The sequence below is a fragment of the Otolemur garnettii genome, unplaced genomic scaffold (assembly GCF_000181295.1).
Source record: "Otolemur garnettii isolate 467f Iridium unplaced genomic scaffold, OtoGar3 scaffold00086, whole genome shotgun sequence".
Taxonomy (NCBI): Eukaryota; Metazoa; Chordata; class Mammalia; order Primates; family Galagidae; genus Otolemur; species Otolemur garnettii.
The window spans coordinates 5791512-5805467 of NW_003852481.1; the positions used below are offsets into that span (position 1 = coordinate 5791512).

The following is a 13956-nucleotide window of genomic DNA, read 5'->3' on the forward strand; positions in this document are numbered from 1 at the left end:
GCTATAGGCGCCGAGCCTCAAAATAGCTTTTAAATTTTCTTTCCCTGCTTCTTTACTTTCAATTCTTTTTTTTTTTTCTTTTCTGAGACAGAGTCTCATTTTATTGCCCTTGGTAAAGTGCTGGGATGTCACAGCTCACAGCAACCTCCAGTTCTTGGACTTAGGTGATTCTCTTGCCTCAGCCTCCCGAGTAACTGGGGCTACAGGTGTCCACCACAACACCTGGCTATTTTTTGGTTGCAGTTTGGCCGGGGCCGGGTTTGAACCTGCCACCCTTGGTACAACGGTCATTGCCCTACTCACTGAACCACAGGCACTGCCCCTACTTTCAATTCTTTTACGTGGCCTGTCCTCAGTGCCCATTTCTCCATCAATCTGTCCTTGCAGAATTCACTAGCAGTCACAGACAAACAGGCAATAAAGGCGTGGAAAGATGTTTAACATTGTTGGTCGTTAGGGAAATGCAAATCCAAACCACAATGAGGATGGCTACAATCCAAAAGGTAAATAACAAGTGATGGTGAGGATAGAGAGAGATTGGAACCCTGACACCTGGATGTAACAAGGGTGCAGCCATTTTGGAAAGGATGTGGCAGTTTCTCAAAATGTGAAACATAGATTTACCATATGACCTAAGCATTTGCCTCTAGATATGTCCCCAAGAGAAATGAGAAGACACAGAAAAAATTGTAGACAAGTGTTTATAATAGCCCCAAACTGCAAAGGACTCCCAATCTCCATCAACTGATGCATAAAGAAAATCAGGAATATCTCTACAATGGAATATTATGCAGCCATGAAAAAGACGCATGCTCCAACATGGATGGACCTTGAACACATCATACTCAGAGACAGATGCCAGACACAAAAGGCCACACGTTGTACAATTCCCTGTGAAATGTGCAGAATCAGGAAATCTATAGATCACTGGCTGCCTGAAGCTGGGAAAGGGAAGGGGGAATAATTGCTAATAAATGTCAGGATTCTTTTTAGGGTAATGAAAATGTTCTAAAATTAGACTGTAGTCATGGTTGCACAGCTCTGATTGTTCACTTGAAATGGGTGAATTTTGTGGTTTGTGAATTGTATCTCAGTACACTGGTGTTTTTCTTTAAGTACTTGAATAAACTTACCGGCAGACTGCAAAGCAGCAAAGACCTTTTTTCTCGGTTCTACTCTCTTAGACATCTCAGTAGCAGTTGGCCATCTGCTGCTCCCTCCTCTGTCTTGTGTCTGTCATGACTCCCCCAGATTCCCCATCTCACTGGACAGACCTTCCAATCTCCCTGTGGTCCCTCCACTCACCTAGCCTCCAACTCTGAAGAGCCCACGGATCTGTGTTTGACCTTCTTATCATCTCTATTGACACTTCCTTACTCTAGGAGTTCATTCCATCCATCCCATGACAGTATCCACCACCATTTAGGTGCTGATAAGACCAAAGAAGTCAGGACCTCTGTCTCTGAGCCTCAGACTTATCTCTTCAGTCACTTACCCTACAGTGATCTCATTGTCATCTCAAACTTGGTGTGTTGAAATCTGATCTTTATAGTCCCAATCTCCCCACCCTACCACCAATCCTATTTCTTCCCTGGTTTCCCCATCCCAGTAAATGGCAACACCATTCACAAAATTGCTCAAGCCAACCTTGATTTATAAATTTCCCACCACTCATCATTCATGATGTCCTGTCTTTCGTGTCCAAAGTGCATTCTAACCACCCCCCCCAATTCTTTCCCACCTTTTCACCCCCAACTAAGTGTAAGCTACCATCATCTCCATCTACAATAGCTTCTCAACTGTTCTCTGTTTCTATTTGATTTATTTTTTTCATGGTTAAGATCCCTCATTGGCTTCTCATGAGGGACCACTGCCTTCTGCTTCAGGGCCCTGAAACATGATGTCCTGCCTGGAAGACTCTTCCTGTAAATCTCCCTGTGAATCTCCCTGTGAATAATCCAGTCTTGGTCTTCCTCTCTCAGCTCATGTCACCTCCCCTGACAGACCTACGTATCTACACCCTTCCCCTACCTCAGTTATTTTCTGACACAGCTGTCTGTCTTTTCCTCCATTAGCTCACCACAATCCAAAATTATCCTCTGCATTTTACTTTGATTGGTCAACTGATGCCATAAATAGTGACAGTGTTTTCTCTGTGTCGGGCACTGTGCTAGGGGCTGGGGATAAAATGCGATAGAGGGAAGCATACAATTTAGTAGGAGATAGAGATAACCACCAAATAATTGTACAAATGACAATATAACCACAAACTCTGATAAGTGTTTGCAAGAAAATCTGTTAGAGAGTAAAAGATCTCATTCGTATTGGGTGTTTGTCACGTTCTGGATACAGAGCTTAGTTACAACTGGTCAAGGCAGGTTGGGCTCATGATTTACACGGTCACTTGTGAGGAAGTTGAGCCTCAGTGTAGGTTAGAAATTTAAAGCTGCATATCTAGATTGTGGCAGAGCAGAGGTTCGAGGAGGGTGGGTCTGACTCAGAGCTGACGCTCTGCACCACTGTTCTCAGCCCCATCTCGTGATGCTCCAACCTGCCTGTAGGACCACTCTTTCCTCAGGCTCCATCATCAAATCTACTCCCTTGGCTCACTCCCCAAATGCTGATGCTTCTAGAGCTTTTGTTCTCAGCCTTCTCTGAGGTGGGTGACTCCACTGGGCTGGAGCAGAAATCTATACACCAGCTGCAGGGAGGTGGGCACATTTTGGAGACCAGTCTGGAACTACTTACTTAAATGAGAAGCCACCAATTCTGCTCCTGAGATCCTGAAGCAATTCCAATTCCAGTCCTAGAAGGCTCATTGAACAAAGAGAATCACTATGTGGTTACCTGCAAGGGGGTGAGGCTGGACCAGCCAGGCATCTGTGTGGCTGCCCAATGGCGGAGTATTATGCATCCATTTGAAGCAACAAATTAGATATAAACAGGAACAGAGCTTAGTGAAAAGATAAGAGACAAAAAGTACAGCTGTAACAAAGTATCACTGATATATATTTAAAATGCATGCACAGAAGACAGAAACACAAATTTTATAAGAATATATAAAAGCAAAATACACACAAATTGAACCAAATAGAACGGCTTCCTAGTGGGGACACAAAAGCAGATGTATAGCACAAGCAGGGTGACCACATGTCCAGACCACGTCGGCAGGCCTGGTTTCCACCTGTGGTCCCAGGATAATAATCATGAAAGTGCCTCCTTCTCTTGGCAAGGTGTGGTGGCTCACTCTTGTGATCTCAGCACTTTAGGAGGCCCAGGCGAGAGGATCGTTTGAGCCCAGAAGTTTGAAGTGTGACAAGCTGCCATCATGCCACTGCCCCCTAGCCTGGACAAGAAAGCAAGATCCTGTAGGTACGGAAATAAGAGAAATAAAGAAATAAAAGGGAGCTCTCTCTCTCGTTTTTTTTTTTTTTTATTAAATCATAGCTATGTACATTAATGCAATTATGGGGTACAATGTGCTGGTTTTATATACCATTTGAAATATTTTTGTGAAATATTTTTGTCAAACTGGTTAACATAGCCTTCAATGTTAACATAGCCTTCACCGCATTTTCTTAGTTATTGTGTTAAGACATTTATACTTTACACTTAGTAAATTTAACATGTACCATTGTAAAATGCACCATTGTTGTGTTCCCACCAATTACGCTCCTTCCAACCATCCTCCCCGCTCCCCTCCTCCCTCTCCTTTTTCCCCTTCTTCTTGGGCTATGGTTGGATTATAGTTTTCATATGAAAACTATAAATTGGTTTCATAGTAGGGCTGAGTACATTGAATACTTTTTCTCCCATTCTTGAGATACTCTGCTAAGAAGAATGAATATGTTCCAGCTCCATCCATGTAATCATGAAAGAGTTAAAGTCTCCATCTTTTTTAAGGCTGCATAATATTCCATGGTGTACATATACCACAATTTATTGATCCATTCATGGGTCAATGGGCACTTGGACTTCTTCCATGACTTAGCAATTATGAATTAGGCTTTTTTTTTTTTTTGAGACAGAGTCTCACTATGTCACCCTCAGTAGAGTGCCATAGCATCACAGCTCTCAACAACCTCAAACTCTTGGGCTTAAGCGATTCTCCTGCCTCAACCTCCCAAGTAGTTGGGACTACCGGCGCCTGCCACAACCCCCGGCTATTTTTTGATTGTAGTTGTCATTGTTATTTGGCAGGCCTGGGCTGGATTTGAACTCACCAGCTCTGGTGTATGTGGCTGGCGCCCTAGCCGCTGAGCTACAGGCACTGAGCCTAAAAGGGAGCTCTTGCAGATATTACAGAGGTAATGTTAAGTTTAACTCAGCTTTCTGCACCTAAGATCCAAAACAAAATAAAACAAAGTAAACAACTAGAAGAGTAAGAAAAAAAAACCCCACCAGATTCTAACTCTCCCCACAAAACACCAAGATTTATATCATACTCTAATCTTCGTGTATCTCTCTATGGGAACTGACATAGCAGGCTGAGGATAGTTGATTCCAGGCACAAATAGGCACATCAGGTGCACTGAGGGGGGTGGGAGTGGGAGAGCAGGGGTAGCTGGCGGAGGCCGAATGATAAGAATTTCCAGGCCTCTGGCAGAGAATTCACCATAAAGGAAGACTGGTACAATATGGTACACCCAACCTCAGTGCCTGGCAGTCAAAGGAGGGCAGTGATCTAGGTACTATAGGAACCTACTAGATGCCAGGTTGCACTTTGGGGTGGAGCTGAAGGTTGCTGTGACGGCCTCATAGCCAGAGGAGAGGAAATATTTCCCTGCTGACCTCCCAGCAGGTGGCCACACGGCACCACCAGCACCATGTGCAGTCTCTGCACACCTGGTGCAGAGCTAGGCTTGACTGATGCTTATAAGACGGCAGGCACAGTGCATCTCCAGCTTGGCAGGATCTCAGTTCCGCAAGGGTGGCATTGCTCAATAATGGCTAGGATGTGTGCGTGAAGATTTTTAAGATGCCAGGAGTTCTTGGGGAGTAAAACTGATATCTCACTGTTAATGTGACAACATTTGTTCCCATAAACTGGGGAGGCTAAAAGACAACACGGATGACCCTGTCACAGTAAAACCCATATGTTACCACAGAATCTCTGTCATCTTCCAAAATTAACTGCTCACCAATTCCTATTTGACCTTTTGACAGTTTTCCAATCTGTAATCATTGTGGCCACTGTGCCTGTTGGAGCCATTATCATTCCTCTCTTGGAGTAATGGTTAATTTCATGTGTCAACTTGACTGGGCCATGTGGTGCCCAGATATTTGGTCAAACATTATTCTGGGTGTGTCTGGGAGGGTCTTTCTGGAAGAGATTAACATGTGAATCTGTAGACTGAGTAAACCGTGTTGCCCTCCCTGATGTGGGTGGGCCTCATCCAATCCGTTAAAGGCCTGACCAGAACAGCAGTGCTGACCCTCTCTCAGGTAAGAGGAGCTCCTCCTGACTGCTGTGAACTGGACACCCATTTTTTCCAGCCTTTGGACTTCAACTGAAACATCAGCTCTTCCTTGGTCTTGAACCTGCTGGCTTTTAGAATGGAACTTACACCATCCTAGCTCTCAGGCCTCTGGACTTGAGCTGTAACTGTGCCTTTGAGTGTCCTGGCTTTGGCTTTGATTCCCTGGAGAACGCCTGATGGCTACTCTTGGATTCCTGCAGTGGACTACTTGCTGGTCTCCCTGCCTTACCAAGCCACCCTCACCTTTTGCACTGCCTATAGAGAGATCTTTCTAAAGCATAATCCAAATACGCCTTTTACAGCTGACCTTGATGCCACGCCATTCTCTAGCTCCTTGTCTCACCCCCCACCATCTTCCTCTCTCTCACTCCCCACTCTCTGCTCTCTTCTCTCTTTTTCATCTCTTCCCCCAGCTCTCTTCTTTTTCACTAATATAAAATAAACTTATACTTTATATTCTAGCCCTAGACTAGAGAAATTTTTTCTTGTCTTACAAGCAACACCCACTGAGCAACTGACCATTTTCAAACCTGTCATTTGGTGGCCCCACATGGGGACTTCAGAAATCAGTTCTTTACCGCTACAGGGGAGAAGGCACTTTGCTCCCCCATAAAACTAAACCCCACCCCAAACCATGAATATGCCTTTTACATGTCCAGCAACTCGCCTCTCTATCCCATGCCCTTCTCTTACCTCTGCCCACATGCATAAATTCCGGCCTCACTGACATCCCAGCAGTTCTTTAAAGAGGGCCTGGCCACCTGTCCCCTTAGGAGTTTGCACAAGATAATTTTCCTGCCTGGAATGCCTGTGCAAGACAAGCCCCACAGCTGGTCTAAGGGCTGGGTTGCCTGACTCAGCCTGTGCAGGGTAACTTGTTCCAGTTCCATGCACGCGGTTCAGGAATGAGCATGACCAGGCTGTGCTGGAGAGTCTGAATCAGGATTTGATTATGCCTGAACGTCCTGAGTACAAGCTGTGCACTGAACTGCACATGCCCTGAGTTGATCACACACTTGAGGACCCCAGGTGAACAGGTCTCTGGCAGGATGCGGCCCCAGTTCTGTGCTTAGATCTAGACATGTGTTTACACTTGTAAGTGGAAACAGATTTGCCAGAAGCTAAGCATCGGGACCCCTGACTTGCATAAGTCCCTTCCAAGGCTCTGGGAAGATGAATGCTTGCTATCAGCGTTTAAAAATGTGTAGTTTGCTCTGATTTCTTTTCTCATCATTTTGTACCTAATTGTGTATTCCTGATTTTGTTATTTTTCCTAAATAAAAGCTTCAGGCTCACAGACGTAGGTATGCCTTTGTCTGGAGAGATTCAGGCTTCTAGAAACTCTAATGTGACCCTCATTTGCTAGAAGGTCCCCACTTGCACCGTTCTGGGCTGTCGGCCTCTCTGCTGTCTGTCCTGTGAAAACTCTGTTTGCTTAACCCAAGTGGAGTCCATACCTGCTCTTCCTCTCAATCCTAACCTACTGTGGGCATATAGGGCTTCAACCTTTTTTTTTTTTTGAGACAGAGCCTCAAGCTATTCCCCTGGGTAGAGTGCCGTGGAATTACGGCTCACAGCAACCTCCAACTCCTGGGCTCAAGCAAGTCTCCTGCCTCCGCCTCCCAAGTAGCTGGGACCACAGGTGCCCGCCACAATGCCTGGCTATTTTTTGGTTGCAGCAGTCATTGTTGTTTGGCGGCCCGCTTGGATTTGAACCTGCCACATTAGGTGCATGTGGCTGGTGCCTTAGCCACTTGAGCCACAGGCGCCAAGCCAAGGCTTCAGCTTCCGAATTTTAGGGGGACAAAATTCAGCCTATCATATAGGTGTTGTCTCCATTTTATATGTGAGAAAATTGAGGCCCCAAATGGTTAAGGAACTTGCCATAGTCACTCTGGCCATAGTCTGGGAGCTGGGTTGTCAGATTCCAAATCTTAGTGCTTTCGCCTCTATCTCCAGGGTCACATCCTTGTCCTCTGGTCCCCTCTAAGAGCACTCCATTATCACCTTTCTGCCGTTTTGTCTCCTGCAAAGTAACGTGACTGTAAACGCCATGTGAATACCAGTGACCAAGGCCACACAAGTGGAGGGTGTGTGGTTGGGAATTCCTCAGCCAGCCTGGGCAGCTGCAGGGGCAGGTGAGAGGGGTGAGCTGCAGGAGACAGGAAAGATCAGGGGTGCAGACCCCGAGGCCAAACCAGCTGGGTTCGAATCCTGCCTCACTCACTCTCTAGCTGTGTGGTCTCACCAACTTACCCAACCCCTCGGTGCCTCAATTCTTCATCTATAAAATGCAGATCACAGCAATACCCAAGCCACTGTCTCCTGAGATGACTAAGTGAAGCAATACGTGAAGGGCGCCCAGCACTTAGATTGCCCTGAACCAGTGACAGTGATAATTGTTATCACTATCACTCTCTCTGGGGAGAGAGTTTTCTCCGTCCCATGTTCTGTCCACTGACTCGGATTAAACTGCTCCCAGACAGGAGTCCGACTTTCCTCTTAGGGGCTGACAGCAGGAGAAAAACAGGCAAAGATGGGTGACTGTCCGGAATATGCCCAGGTTTCAGGAGAAAAAGATACTCGCCTTCACCTTTGACCAATGAGCTTGGCAGAAACTCAAGATCCTTGGCATTTCAGGCAGGTGAGTCTCTGTGGCCATCCCCCTGCCTCTGGGCATGCGTTTTGGAGGTACCGCACTCACCAGAGGGAGGCCCCGAAGAGACAGGTAACAGCATGTCTGCCAAGAAGCTTTATGGCGCTGTGTGCTAGCTCTGGCTTCTATTTCAGGACCCACAAAGGTCAAAGTCAGTCTCCGCCTGCAGGGATGAGGACACAAGTGCCAGGAGCAGCTGGGTTCCCCAGCCTCCTGGGTCCCACTAACCAGGAGGCACAAACCTTGAACCCATCAAGCACCAGGGTTGACATGAACTCCAGCTCTGAGGCCGGGGGGCTGCTCTGTACAGAATCCCCAGTGAGCCCCAAATAGAGAGAAATACAGTCTCATGGCTCCTTCCTAGAGCTTGCCTGCCCCCCACCCCCTTCCCCACTTCTACAACTAATGGAGAAACTTGTTTAACAATTAAATACAGTAGCAATTTAGAACTGCCCTGTGGTGGGCTGTGCCTTGCAGTGGCCGCTGTTTACTCTGACAGGGCAGAACTCCTCAGCCCGCCCTGAAGCTGGCACTGAAAACTCCCCCCAAAAACACCCTGAAAAGAAGCTCTGGGGGCCAGCGGGCTAGGCTTGTGACTGGGTCTCCCGCCTTGGACCCTTCTCCTGGTGCTGGAGGCCTGAGCTCTTCCTGATCGCTCTACTCTGTTTCCCAGGGACCTTACAGAGTTCCAGGAGACCTCAGCCCATCTGTACAACTTCCAGATGGATAGATTTCAGAGAGTTGATGGCGATCATAGAGGAGAAGAAGGACACTACATTTGGGATCAATAGCCTTGGGTTCAATCACTGGCCTTCCACTTGCCAGCTATGACCCCTCAGGTCAGTGGTCCCTGAGCAGCGCATCTGTCATTCAAGAGCTAGATGACGGGCCAGCAACCAGGTCCCACCCCAGACCCACTCCGTGTAGCACTAAGCTCTCCAGGAGTCCAATGCACACTCAGGCCCCGAGCACTGCCTTCAGGCACGTCCCTAGTCTGAGACTCACTTTCCTTTATATGGAAAATGGGGAGAAAAAAAAATATATTTTTCAGGGATGCCACCTAAGTGAGATGACAGTATGTGGAGGTGCCTGGCGCATGTCATCACGCAAGGTGCTTAGTGATGTTAGTTGCCCTGGAGGTTGGAGGGTCCAGGTGATACATCTTAGCCCTTACTCCACTCCTGAAGGAGGGAGGGTTCTCACCTGGTTTAGGCTCTGAAGGATTCTGAAGCCAGACCTTATCTCCCCAGGCATCAGGGACACTGAGAGCAGGTGCCCCGACAGTCTGACTGAGCGACAGGCTGGGAGGGACAGGAAAGCAGAGGGGAGGTCAGGAGACAGGAGAAGGCGGCAGTGAGAAGAAGTTGTGACTGCAAACATGAAGTGTGGCAGATAATTATTTGCTTTGGTGCCAGTGGTCACCTGCTCCTAAAACCCCCCATGGCCGTGGAGTTGTAACCAGTAAAAAGGACTTTTATCCATGTTTCTCTTCCAGATGGCAGGGTATCTAACGCAGCCTGCCACAGCCTCCCCTCCTCACCTGCCTTTCCATCGACATATCCTTGTTTCTTATCTACATTGTCAACAAGGGTTTATTAAGACACCTACTGTGTGAAGGGTTCTGGCCATAGTAAAATACACTTCCTGCCCTCTAAGGTGCCACATGCCCGTAACTCAGGAAGAAAAGCATGTTCTGGCACCAAAGAGACCTGCATTCATTCCTCACCAGGAGCTGTGCTGGTGGCTGGGCGACTGCTGGGTTCAAGATTGGCCCCTGGGATTGTCCTCAGATGTTTATGAGAAAGAGAGAAGTGGGTGACTGTGTGCACAGGGGTGGCTGCAGACCCCACTGCTCCTGGAAGACCAGGTGACACTGACACATCTGCTTATTTAAGGCCTTATGTTATGTTCTCCCAGAGCATTAGGAAGTGCTTGGGCCTTAGTGTTCACCTTAACTGTCTGTCCTCCTGCCTCCGGGCAGGACTGTCCTGAAACAAGGCTAAATCTGTCTTCTCAGTTGGAGTGGCTCCAGCTATTAAAAAGAACCGTACAAGTAGCCACTATCACTATCACCTACCTCAAAGCAGACACGGGGCTATGCATGTTGTTTGGCACACCCGTCATCTACTTGGTCCTCATCATGGCACTCAAGAAGGGGGCTAGTCAGGGGCAGCGGCTGGGGCTCAAAGGAGTAGGACACCGGCCCCATATACCAGACGTGGTGGGTTCAAACCTGGCGCTGGCCAAAAACTGAAAACAAAAGAAGGGAGCTAGTCCTCTGTGTTCTTAAATAAGAACTGAGGCTGACAGAAGTCAAGGGCACATGAGCAAAAGCAGGTCCAGAATCGGAACTTGATTCTCTCTCGTTCCAAAGCCTTTTCTACAATAAGCCACTAAGTTTTCTCCTACCTCTACCACCTGCTCATTCGTTCAGGGAACATATATTTTTGAGCACTTCTTATGTGCAGGACATTGTTCTGGATGCAATACTAAAGAATTCGTTCCGTTCCAGTATAAGCCAGCTGTTTCTTACCCTTGGTATGGGAAAAGAGATGACAGTTGACCAATGGGTGATACTTCTAGTCTTTGAGAGGGTGAATCAAACACAGTAACATGAAAACCTTGAGAAAAGTTGCTTCAGGCCCTTTATTCTTTCTTGTCTCCCATACATTTCTCTACTAATTAGGAGAAAAATCAGCGTTATCTCTGAATAGATGGGAACCACAGAAGGTCCTCAGGGGCGGCCAGGAGGGAGTCCCCTGCAGGGCCCAGTCCTGGTGCCTGCCTGGAGGTGTGTAAGACGGGATTGTATCCAAGTTTAGCTAACATTACTCAGCTAAGGTGTTCCCAGCTCCTGTTTCCCTATTCTGTAAATAGGTGCGCTTCTATTTTAAGATGACCTAGGACTCGGACAAGGCAATCCACATTGGCCTGGAATCTTTGCTTCCTTGGTGCTGGGACGTGTCCTGGCTTTTCCCTGCTATCAGGTGATAGTCAAGGTTTTGCCTTCCCTTCCTCTGGCACCACCCCTTAAGGGCTGCTCTTGACATTTAAGAAACTCAGGGTCTGCCAATTCACCAGGAGTAAAAATAAGGAAGTCAGGGTGGAAAAAAATGGTACCTTTGTCTCCCTTAAAGCAACCAAGGCCTACACCACGACTGGGACGTGACTTAGACTAGACCTTGAACCTGTCATGGAAAAGGGGCCCCGTGTGCCTTGGTTGGGTTGTATTTCCAAACCTGCTCTCTTCTCAAGTTGCCTTTCCTCCATGAAGGGTGGGTCCAGGAGGGGAGAAGTTAATGAACCTTCTGGTGATTGACAGTCTACCCCTTCCTAGATTGCCTGGTGACCATTCTGTATTAATGGGAACAAGGCTGTTTGAGACCCCATTGATGGGTAAAAAGGCTCCTTCCCTTCCTGTGTGACGGTGATAAACTTTCTCCTAGGCCTCTAAATTATAAATTGCAAGAGAGCTGGATAGATAGCCTGGCTGCCGTGACTGCTCCCCAAGGCAGGCATTTGAGGTGAAAGGATCAGCAAAGCTCTTTAATAGAGAAAACTGTCTCTGGAGGATGGAGCTGGGAACCCATCCTTAGGTGCAGCTCTCTTAGAAATGTCCACTGGTGTAGGCTGCAGACCCCAAATGCTATGGACGTTTAGAAAAGACGAAGACCTGGGGGTTGGTTGTACATGGACACTCACCGCAAGGCCTTTGGGTCCATGCCTGGAGCATTTGATTCCTCTCAGTAATTAAATAGCCGTGACCGAGGTGCCCGATATAGGGCATGTATTACAAATATAGCCCTCAGGCTCTGATGTGTCACCTCTGCAGACTTTCTCCTAGGATCGGGGACTTGGGGACTTCGGTCTAACCTCCTTCTTCCTCTCTGATTCTCTACGCTTATGTTTCTCCCTCTCCACATCTCACTAGAACACTGGTGAGATTAGAATCAAGTCTGGAGTTGAGTAATGGTGCGGTCCCAATGCTAACGCCCTGGTTCTGAGGACGGAGCTGTGGTTACGTAAGATGCTAACTTCGGGGTAAGCCCAGTGAGTGGGAATTCTCTGCACTACTTAGTCGATGTTTCCGTAAGTCTAAAATTAGCTCCCAATAAGAAGTTAAAAGTAAAGTCGGGTGGTGCCCGTGGCTCAAGGAGTAGGGCGCTGGCCCCATATGCTGGAGGTGGCAGGTTCAAGCCCAGCCCCGGCCAAAAACTGCAAAAAAAAAAAGAAGTTAAAAGTCTCACTAGGAGTCTCGTCAACTCTCGTCAGCTCTCCTGGTGTCTGTCGTTCTGTTTCTCTGTCCTCTTGGTATCACTCTGCCCCTCCTCTCCGCCCTTTTTTCTTTCTCATTGTTTATCCTTCATTGCTCCTTCTCACAAAAATCTCCTCTCCTCCCGGATTTAAACTTCCCCCTTGTCAACATCCAATCAGTCACCAAATTCTGTTAATTAAACATCCTGAATAGCCGCCAGCTCTTCCTTCCTCTCCGGTTCCTCTCCCCAGGCTCCTGGGCACGGCATTATTGCCCATACCGTACAGTCGCCCTGACTGGCCTTCCCACCTCCGGCTCGGGCTCAGCTAGTTCATTCTCCGGCCTCCTGCAGCTCTGATTAGACCTCTCCTCTGATGAACACCGTTTCAGTCTGCCTCCAAAAACTGAAAAAAGCCCAAACAGGCTTCATCACGTGGCTGGCATCCCCGGTGTCAACTCTCTCCATCTTGGGCATGACGATTTCCAATGAGTCCCAATGCAAAGTCGAAGCGGGGCTTCTGTTCCGCAGGTAACAGAAAAAACTGAAGGCGAGAAGGTGGGTTTGTATACAGAAAGGCGAGGTTCTCAGGCTGAGTGTGGAGGAAGAGGAGGAAAGGCAGAGAGGGAGTGGAGAGAGGTTTTTTATTTCAGCGTCTGCTGGGGAAGCTACTAAAGAAGACAAGGGCAGAATCTTAAGCCATCTCAGTCACGCGGTCTTTATGGTCTGGCTGCTGCTGTGCAGAGACTGCAGGAGATGCCAAAAACAGCTTGTGTTTTCCAGGTGGCTGGGAAGATAGACTGGGGTCAGAGCAGGGACTGTGGCCTCCTCACACCACACCCACACCTTGTCCCTTTCAGCTGCTGGCTTTCAGTAATGCCATCTCTACCCCATCACCGGATTGAGCTCAATCACACACTCCAAAGGCCCACAGACTCTATGCAATGCAGTGTTTGCATACTCCTAGTTGCATAACTGTCTGCCCCCCTCCTCAATATTTTGTTTCAATAGCCCCAAATGCACTACAATGTAGCAGCTATTGGAGGCGAGGGAGCTGGGGGTGTGGATAGATAGGTTTGCTCACATCAGTGGTTGGTTAAGGGGCACCCCCAGGGTGGTGGGAGTCGCTTGATACATCCCCAGATGCTTCCATCTAAGTAGTCCCAGCAGCATGAAGGCAGTCTGGCCACAGAGGGTCACAGGTGCAGTCGGGAGAGAGTGAACACAGGCAGGAGCCTGTGCAGCTGAAAATTTGCTAAGCAAAAAAAACGAAGGGGAGTTGTTGTAATTTAAGAGGCCCCAGGAAGGCCTCGTTGAGAAGATGGCATTTGAATAAAAACCTGCAGGAGGTAGTCCAAGCAAGCTATGCAGGTGTAACTCCATCACAGTGCCGGGCCAGGGGCGCACATACTCCATGTGGCTTGCTGAATAAGTGAATGACCCAGCAAGGATCTCCCTACTCCTTGTCAGCTGCATGGGGATTCAAGCCTCTTGGTCCCTGCCCCGAAGCTGAGGTCTGATGTTAGAGCAGGTGGCTCGTGCCAGCCAGGAGGTCCAGCTGCGGGCC

At 48.0% G+C, this 13956-nt stretch overlaps 1 long non-coding RNA gene across 1 annotated transcript in view; it reads right to left on the reverse strand.

Annotated features, from left to right (window-relative positions):
• Positions 1-3031: 3031 nt before the first annotated feature.
• The window catches only part of LOC111726913, a 48655-nt gene continuing 37730 nt past the window's right edge, over positions 3032-13956 (reverse strand). Inside the window, exon 4 of the long non-coding RNA XR_002774577.1 lies at positions 3032-3366. This is a non-coding gene — a long non-coding RNA (uncharacterized LOC111726913). The remainder of the gene's footprint in view (positions 3367-13956) is intronic.